This window comes from Hylobates moloch, unplaced genomic scaffold (assembly GCF_009828535.3).
Source record: "Hylobates moloch isolate HMO894 unplaced genomic scaffold, HMol_V3 SCAFFOLD_10, whole genome shotgun sequence".
NCBI classification, from domain to species: Eukaryota; Metazoa; Chordata; class Mammalia; order Primates; family Hylobatidae; genus Hylobates; species Hylobates moloch.
Genome location: NW_026652285.1, coordinates 79,795,578 through 79,804,686, shown reverse-complemented (window position 1 = coordinate 79,804,686; position 9,109 = coordinate 79,795,578). Strand labels below are relative to the sequence as shown.

Sequence of the window (9,109 nt, the reverse complement as noted above, 5' to 3'; positions counted from 1 at the left end):
GCCGCTTCCTGATTATTTTTCAAGGTAATTGTGTTTTTGGAATCCTAGGTTGGCCATCAGGAAAACAGAACACTAGGAAGAGCACAGCTACTGTCATCAGAAACACCTGGACTGACATTTCCACTCCCACGGACTAGCTGCTTGACCATGGACCAGCTTCTTATCCTCTTCTGAATTTCATGTCCTCCCTGTAATGTGGGGATAACAATGTGTTGTTGCAACTCCTAAGTGAGATAATCTACGTAAGATGCTTTAGCTTCCCCTCTGCTGCAGCCTGATATCAGTAGGTTTTCAATATGTGGCCGTTACTGTCCCATGAGCCAGTTTTCAGCCTGACTGCCTAAGGTAGGAAATGCCATTGGAATTCTTATTAACTGGGTTCTTGACAAGCAGGAGGTTGTAGTCATAGGTGGAGATGCTGTGGCTTACCCCAGAGTTAAAAGACAACTCAGGCCGGGTGTGGTGGCTCACACCTGTAATCCCAGCACTTTGGGAGGCTGAGGCGGGCGGATCATGAGGTCAGGAGTTTGAGACCAGCCTGGGCAACATGGTGAAACCCCATCTCTACTAAAAATACAAAAATTAGCCAGGTGTGATGGCACGTGCCTGTAATCCCAGCTACTCGGGAGGTTGAGGCACGAGAATCGCTTGAACCCAGGAGGAGGAGCTTGCCGTGAGCCGAGATCGCACCACTGCACTCCAGGCTGGGTGACGGAGCCAGACTCCATCTCAAAAAAAAAAAAAAAAAGAGACAACTCAAACTAAAGCCGCTTTTGAGGTATACCTCCTTGTTCACCAAGTACAATATAGTTACTGTAAAAACTATCTGGCTAGATGAGAGAGATACTCAACTTTTGTATCCTGCCTTACTCAGTCAACAGCAAGAACATCTTCATGTTGGGACCCACTCTTCTACATTATTTTGCATGGTTGAGACACCATTCAGTCGCAGCACATGAAAATAAAAAGGCAAAATAAAACACCATATCATACTTATTGTCACATCCTTTCTCCACGCAGCCCTTCTGATCATGCCCTGGTATGCGCTTCTGAGACTAGATAGGCAGCGGTGGCTCAAACACCCTGAGACAGCCCGAACTCAGCTGTGTGCCCACCCCTCTGCCTCAGCTCTTATTCTGCCAACTCAGAAACAGCACTGACGGCTTTGACCAAACTTAACGCAGTCACCTCGGAACACAGTGTGAGGCGGAGGCCGCGGGACAGAGTGAAACCATGTTCTAAAATACAGCAGATGTTTAAAGAACAGCCAGGCAGGGTCGAAGGCAGGGAGAGGGGCTGGTCAGGAAATGCCAGTTTAAAGTTAGCTCTGACCTATTAATCAGCAGTGGGACAATGATGCAGTGGGGGGCGGGAACGCCGGACATGTGCTCGCGCCAGATTTATGGGCCCAGAACAAAGGATGGCCTGCTCGTTCACAGAGTCTCTTTCCCTTTTCCTCTGGCAAAATGAGGACATTGTTTGATAAGCCAAAAAGAACAAATATTCCAAAGACTGAGGTCATTTCCAGAGATGCAACCAGTCCTGATGGGGATCCATACACCCTGGGGCGAAGACGAATCCTGCAGGGGGTTCTTGTACCAGCGCAGTGGGTGCATGTCATGGAAGAGAAAGCACAGGCCCCTCTCCTGCGCTCTCGAAGAAGCTGGGGCCACCTGCCTGAGGCCACTCTGAAGGTCTCTGTGCTGCTCAGCAGAGCCCCTTGGGATAAGTCCAGAAGCTTTTCCATGCAAACTGAACACATAATCCCTGCCTCCATCTAGGTTCTGCAGGCTTTTCTGGGAAGGTCTTCCTGATCGTGGACTGCCTAGGATACTGTTGATTTCAGCTTCCTCTCCATCCAGAAGAGAGTCTTGTTTCAACAGCTAGTCTCATGTCATCAGATTAGGAGAGAAGGGGGAAATGATTACGAAGGAAAGAAAAGAGAAACTGCTCAGCCAGGCAGCTGGATTACAAAAGAAGCCAACCTCGTGGAGAGGAGACATTGACTCTGCTTCTTAGAATCTTTCAGAGTTTGGGAACTATCTGTGACTTCCCAGCCCCTTTCTTGGGGTTGCCACATTTCACCAGGCTCTGGTTGCCTTGTACTTGGCTGGACCTTCCAGAGGAGTCACCTTGACTCCTGTCTTGCTGTCCTCCAACCCAATATCTACACAGCCCACACAGCCCATGGCCAATTGGGATGAACTTTCTCTTTTTTTTTTTTTTTTTTTCTTTTTTGAGACAGAGTCTCGCACTGGAGTGCGGTGGCGCGATCTTGGCTCACTGCAACCTCCGCCTCCCAGGTTCAGGTGATTCTCCTGCCTCAGTCTCCCAAATAGCAGGGATTACAGACACCCGCCACTACTCCTGGCTAATTTTTTGTATTTTTAGTAGAGATGGGATTTCACTATGTTGGCCAGGCTGGTCTCGAACTCCTGACCATGTGATCTGCCCACCTCAGCCTCCCAAATTGCTGGGATTACAAACGTGAGTCACCACACCCAGCCCTTGGAATGAACTTTCTAATCTAGATATCTAACCATCTCCCTTCTGGCTAAAAAACATTTAATTGCTCTCCAATGTCTTCAGAAAAGATGTGCAGACATCTCAGCCTGACAACAGGCCCTTCATGTTGTGGCCACATCTGTCTTTCCAGCTCATGTGCCATCTCTTCCCAGCCCTCACTGCAGCCTTTAGACCCATAGAATTATTTTCTCCTACCTAAACATGACATGTCCCTCCTGGAAAAATTCTGGCCATTCTTTAAGACCTAACTTCCGATGTTATGTCCTCTGTGGGAATGACCTACTGTATGTTGCTAACCAATTCCCACACTAGCTGGGTTCTCCACTTCTTTGCCTGGGGTCCGATGCATGTGTTCACTCTGATAATAATAATAATAGCATAGCACTTATCATAGGGCCTACACTAGTTAATTGAGGGGTCAGTTGAAGGCATGAATTCATTGAATGACTGCCTGAATGAATGAATGATGATTTCTTAGACATGGTTAGCCCTAAGCCATGTGAAGGCCTATGCAAATGTTTTCTGTGTGGTCCCTATATATATAAACAATTTGAGTTGCATAAAATCAATGTTTAAGCAGCATTCTGATCACCCAACTTCATGTGATACTGCAAAAGAAATACTCTCTGGCTGGAAGAAAAGATCCTTTCTCCCAGTAGCCCTTTTGGAATTGGGCCTGGTCAGGGGTCCCTGACACAATCTCATAGGTGTAAACCTTAGAGGTCTCCTAGGGCATCTGGTCGATCCCCTGTACTAAGAAGTGAATTGAAGAGCATTCCAAAGGACAGAAAACAGGGACAGGGGCTGACATGGTGGAGGCTGGGCCTAGAGCACCCTGTCTAGTTGGCACTACTGGCCTTGGCCAGTCTTGATCACTGGAAGGGCTTGGAAGATGTTAAAGACAGCATTCTAAAGTACAAGACCCCTTCAAGACCAGCCTGGTCAACATGATGAAACCCCGTATCTACTAAAAATACAAAAATTAGCCAGGCGTGGTGGCGCACACCTGTAATCCCAGCTACAAGGGAGGCTGAGGCATGAGAATCGTTCTCAAACCCAAGAGGCAGAAGTTGCAGTGAGCTGAGATCGCACCACTGCACTCTAGCCTGGGTGACAGAGCAAGACTCTGTCTCGAGAAAAAAAATTAAATAAATAAATAAAGTGCAAGACCCCTGAGGCTCAGGACCTAAGGCAGGTGCTCCACTTGCCTGGGTGGTACTGCTCCCAGATAACCATGTGATTATATACTTCATCACTCAACAAACATTTACTGAGCTCCTACTATGGACTAGATACTTTATTAGAAGTTGAAGTCACATATTCATAGTTATGTATTACTATGAGTTAACATGTTATCTCTGCCAAGCAGTGAACTTAATAATAACACATTGAGACCTGCACAGCATGGGAGCATAGCTATCATCTGGCCCATTAGGAAACTGAGCCAGAGAGGGGCTGTCATACATTCCATGAGCATCTACCACATTCCTACTCCTGGGTGTGGTTAGAAATGCAGCAAAGAGGTGTCTGAAAGAAAGCAAAAGACAATCCATTGATTTCACTTCCAAAAATAAACCAAATCGTGAGGAGAGAAAGAATAATGACTTAAAGCCTATTCTGAGGTTCAACAGATGATGGAAATAATGACTAAAATCATCCAAATGACTTTATATTGGGCTTTCAGTAATGGCAGCAGCAAAGCCAGCTGCTGAAGCCTCTCAGGGTAGAGCTGTGGAGATGTGCAGCCACACAAGGGCCTGAAAGGACAATAGTTTCAACTTCTCTCCCTGAGCCTCTGTTTCCCCATCTGTAGACCAGCCCTTCGCATGCTGATCAGGACCCCCATGTGTTGTTGTGAGATTACAATGATATTAAAGATTATGAACAACCTTTATGCACTTAAAGCGCCTGCTCTGGGTTGCTCACTAATAACGAAGAGGACGAAGGGTTAGTGTGTGGCTTTCTCTCCTTATCAAAAAAAAAAAAGGGATGGGTTTCCGCAATGTGGGTTTTTATGAAAGGAGAGGAAAGCAAGAGAAGAAATACATCTCTCCTCAAACTAACTCTGAAGCTTTCTAGGGTTAACACTCCACCAGCCTTCTCGGTTTTACCCTGTGCTCACTGTGCACTTGTATAGACACACACACACACACACACACACACACACTCACAAATCCGCCCACAGCCTGACCCCTGAACATCCCAACCTCTAAGTCATGATTCTCAACCCAGTGCAATTTTGTCCCCCACAAAACATTTGGCAGCGTCTGGAGACATTTTAGGTTGTCACACCTAAGGGGCAAAGAGGGCGGCTTGTTACTGGCATTAGTAGGTAGAGGCCAGGGATACCACTAAACATCCTATAATGCCCAGGACAGTCCTTACAACATTGAATTATTCAGCCAAAACACTCAATAGTGCCAAGGTTAGAAAACACTCTAAGCCTTTGTTTATGCTGTTCCTTCTATGAAAAGTGTTCTCTTCATTGTGTTTCTTATTTAAATCCGGCCAGGTGCGATGGCTCACACCTGTAATCCCAGCACTTTGGGAGGCTGAGGTGGGTGGATCACCTCAGGTCAGGAGTTCGAGACCAGCATGATCAACATGGTGAAACCCCGTCTCTACTAAAAATACAAAAATAAATTAGCCAGGTGTGGTGGCGGGCACCTGCAATCCCAGCTACTCAGGAGACTGAGGCAGGAGACTTGCTTGAACCCAGGAGGTGGAGGTTGCAGTGAGCTGAGATCATGCCACTATACTCCAGCCTAGGCAACAAAAGCAAAACTCCATCTTAAAAAAAAAAAAAATTGGACCCCTCCAGAGAAAGGAAAGGCACCCTTACATGCTGCTGGAGTATGTATAAATCAATATAACCTTTTTGATAATTTGGCCAGAGTTAACAGAATTATAAACATCCATACCCTTGGAACAAGACATTTCATTGCTCACACAAAGTCCTATGCCCAAGGATGTTTATTGCAGCACTGTTTGTCATAAGAAAAGACTAAACACAACCTAACTGATCCCTTTAGGAGGGGGTCAGTAGCTTTAAATTATAAAGCTTGTATACAAAACAATTATCTGCAAGCCCTTAAAAGGAGTGAGGTCATTTCAAAGAGGTCAACAGGGAAAGATCGCTGAGGTACACTGTTGAACAAAAATAGTAATGTACAGGACAGCCTTATTAATATGTACCATTTGGTGAACGAGTAAAAGGAATATTCATACACATGTTTTTATAAATATATATATAGAAAATATCTATAAGCCTGTATAAAAAAAGTGTTAATAGTGGTTGCCTTTGGGGAGAAGAACTTGGTCATAACAATTAGAAGATTTAGTTGTCATTTTATTATCCTTCAGACTCTTTGGATTTTTTAAACCATATGCATGCATTTCTTTTTGATTGAGGAAAAAAGATTTCATGAAAAAATGCTTGTGCTTGCTCCGGCAGCACATATATTAAAATGAGAACAATAGAGAGAAGATTAGCATGGCCCCTTTGCAAGGATGACATGCAAATTTGTGAAGCGTCCCATATTTTGGGGGCTTAATTCCTGAGTGATGAAGTAATCTGTAAATTAAACTCCCATGACATGAGTTTACCTACATTAACTAACCTTCACATGTACCCCCAAACCTAAAATAAAACTAAAAACAAAATAGGAATATATCTTTATCATCTTGGATTAGGTAAGGCTTTCTTTAATAGTACACAAAAAGAAGTAACCCTTAAAAAACTGACATATTGTTTTTTATTAAAATTGAGAACTTCTTCCATAGAAAGAGACCATGAACAGTAAATGGTTGAGCCACATACTCAGAGAAGAGATTCACAGTCGATAAATCCAACAAAGGTCTTGCATTCATAATATATAAAAATAGTCAATATAATTTTTGAAAGTGAGCAAAAGACTTGAACAGACACTTTACAAAAAGTATATTCAAATGGCTAACAATCATATGGAATGATGCTCAAAATCATTAGTCACCAAGAAAATGTAAAATAAAACCATGATAGAATATCTCTCCTCTCCTGCCAGAATTGCTAAAATTAAAAAGGCTGAAAGTACCCTCTATATTCATTTCTCATACATTGCTGGTAGAAAAATAAAAAGGTACAACCGCTTTGAAAGTTCTTTGACAGCATCTACAAAAGCTGAACCTTCCAACCTTACCTCTATAAATCCTCCCTGATTTACACAGGTTTTCCTTCTGATAACCCCTCTAATCTATGTATGTGTTTACTACCATTTAAAATCTGCTGTAAGTTCCCAGACTTTCATTGGTTCTATTTAACTGGGATTTACAGAGCACCTACTCTAAATCAGACACTTGGGAATCTTACTGGGATTAAAGAGAGGACCTATTTTATAGATCCTTTCCTGTGGGAGCTCATAGACTAGCTAGAGTTGAAGATGTACACACAAAATAAGAGATAGGCTGGGCGCGGTGGCTCACGCCTGTAATCCCAACACTTTGGGAGACCAAGGCAGGTGGATCACCTGAGGTCAGGAGTTCAAGACCAACCAGACTGGCCAACATGGTGAAACCCTGTCTCTACTAAGAACACAAAAATTATCTGGGCTTGGTGGCGGGTGCCTGTAATCTCAGCTACTCAGGAGGCTGAGGCAGGAGAATCACTTGAACCTGGGAGGGGGAGGTTGCAGTGAGCCAAGATTGCACCACTGCACTCCAGCCTGGGCAACAGAGCAAGACTCCGTCTCAAAAACAAAACAAAACAAAACAAAACAAAACAACAACAACAAAAAAAACTAAGAGACAAACATCTCTTTAAACTAACCTTCCCTTCCAAACGAACTTGTATTTTTCAATCCCCGTGGCACACTTCTTTCATATTCTCACAGTGCCTAAATCTACAATGACACAAAGTAGAAACTGAGTAAAACTCTGATGAACCAATCCAGTTGATATATATTCACAGATAGCAAGAAAGATTTCGGCTAGGTAAAAAGAATAGATTTTGGTCACTGACAGCTTCAATAAGGCTTATTTAAAACCTAGCCCCACACTGGCCAAAATTTTGTGTCTATTAGCTAATCCCATTCTCACAGCAACCTGTGCAGCAGGTGCTATTATCGCCATTTGACAGATGAGAAGCTTGAGGTCAAGGCAGATTATGTTATTTGAAGACAGATTATGTTATTTGCCAAGTTCACATGCTCAGGAACGAGCAAGGCTGGGAGCCAAACTCCAGCCAAACTCTCAATTTAAATTTTGGTTCTTGCTACTACATCACATGCATCAGAAACAGCCTAATACCACTCCAGAGAGGTGTGAATCTAAATTTCTCTCTGGCTTTGGACTTTCACATGTGTTTTCATTCCCCTGAAATACTTGTGCAGCCCAATCTTTTATTCTCTTCTCCTGTCCTCCCTTCTCATGGGCAGCACCTCTTCCTCCTTCCTTAAATCTCTGCTTTAATTTTAGTCTTTCCAGAAGGCCTTTTCTGATACCCTGGACAGGTTTCAATGCCATGGCTGTGAACGACCCCAGCATCTTGTACCTTTCACAACCTCTGATGTCATTAATTGTTTAAAGGTGACTTCCCCTCTAGGCTATGAGCTGCTATCTTTCCTGTTGATTGCTGAAATCCCAATGCTTTGCACATCATAGTGTTTCATTATATATTATTGAATGAATGTAATAATTCATTCAATTATGTAATTATTCATTCAATTACTTTATATTCATAGAAAGTAAAAGCATTCTTCCAGGTCTAAGTTTGACCCTATTTTCCCCAATTCTGCCTATCAAGCAGTAGTAACCCAAGGTCAAAAAGGAAATGACTATATAGTCAGATGGATTAAGACTCATAGAGCCTTATCCTATTCTGAGACTATTTAGTGAGAACTTTCCTCTCCTTTATGTAATTCAGCTCTACCAATTTTACAAAGCAGTATTATACTAGATTGCTTCTATACTCATGCCTGGCACCACCTTGCTCTGTTACTCTCAAAAAACTTGACCATGCCCACAACTGACCTGTGCTAGGATGTCAGTTTTGCCTACATCCACCTGCATTCCCAGTTATGAGAGGTCAGCTCCTATGAGCTTTGTATGGTTCAGTGGAAATTTCTGTGGCTGGAAGGTGATGCATGGTGATGAAAGTAAAACTCATGAATGACAAGCATATGACCAGTAACAATGTTCTGGTATGCTTTCTTATAATTTTCAGTGGTTCTGAGCTATTTTCATTTAGTGCTGCCTGATCTGCCACATCAACTTTGGTCCAGTTGCTCTTGGAAACCCCAAATTTTGCATGGTGTTGCAGTTTTGAAAAAAGTTCTCTGGCAAAAACAATTAGAATTACATTATTGGCATTCCATTAAAAATCTGCCTTGTAAATAATTAAGGATGCCAGAGGCCATATGGCCTCATCCTGTACAGCAACACTGTTGGGTGGTCATGCAATTCGTGCTTAACAGCCCCTAATTATGGAGATCTCACTACCTGCGAGACAGCGCATTCCATATCTCGCAGTCTTAATTGGGAGAAAGTTGTTTGTTATTTTAGTAAAAATCTGCCATGCTGCAACTTTCTCCCATCGAGCTGATTCTGT

General features: G+C 43.2%; 1 non-coding gene across 1 annotated transcript; it reads left to right on the top strand.

The window, feature by feature from the left end:
* Positions 1–5,964: 5,964 nt before the first annotated feature.
* On the top strand, positions 5,965–6,071 carry LOC116475959 (U6 spliceosomal RNA). Its single transcript, XR_004250051.1, has one exon. It is a non-coding gene; the product is annotated as a U6 spliceosomal RNA (small nuclear RNA).
* The last annotated feature ends 3,038 nt before the right edge of the window (positions 6,072–9,109 follow it).